Here is a 693-nt window from a genome sequence, read left to right on the forward strand (position 1 = left end):
TTATTATGCTACACTTACCTTCTAGTTGGAGTTTGTGAGAAGTAGTGTGATTGTTGTTTATTTTAAAGTTTACATATAATCAGTCTTAAACCAATTCATGCTCTATTCAGGTGGAAATGAAAAGTGTCTGCTATGCGCGAACTGCAGTCGCGAGCCGACAGTGCACCGAGTACAAGGCTTGTACCTACATGGTTACTAGAGGCGGGAGAAGCCCTCAAACGTCCACATCCATTTACTTCTTGGGCCACCACAATGTTCTTCTTCGCTGCCAGCTTTGAATAATGCGCCTTCGCGGCGTCATCATAATGAACCAGGAGGGGGGGGGGGGGGGGGTGGGGGGGGGGGGGGGGGCGGGAGGGGGGGGGGGGAGGGTCGGCGGGGGGGAGGGTGGGTGGGGGGGGTGCAGTAGTGCATGTAACCCCGTTAAGCCCGCAGAAGAAAGATAAACTAAAAATTTCAGTATTGCGATTTATTGTTTTTATTTGCTGATGAACTAAGAATAGAAAAAAGTCGATTAATGACAATGGCCAGTGTTGCTTTTTTTTTTAATTCAGCCCAACAAAATCAGTAATCATTTTAAAAGAAAATATCATAGAAGCATGGGCCAGCCATCCATCCATCCATCCATCCATCACGATCCTTAAAAGTATTTAAAAAGAAAATAAAAAGCTATATAGCGTTTGCCACCTGATG

Source organism: Actinia tenebrosa, unplaced genomic scaffold, assembly GCF_029948245.1.
Source record: "Actinia tenebrosa isolate PJP-AT-01 unplaced genomic scaffold, QUT_ActTen_1.0 PGA_scaffold7__59_contigs__length_16204524, whole genome shotgun sequence".
In the NCBI taxonomy this organism is placed as follows: Eukaryota; Metazoa; Cnidaria; class Anthozoa; order Actiniaria; family Actiniidae; genus Actinia; species Actinia tenebrosa.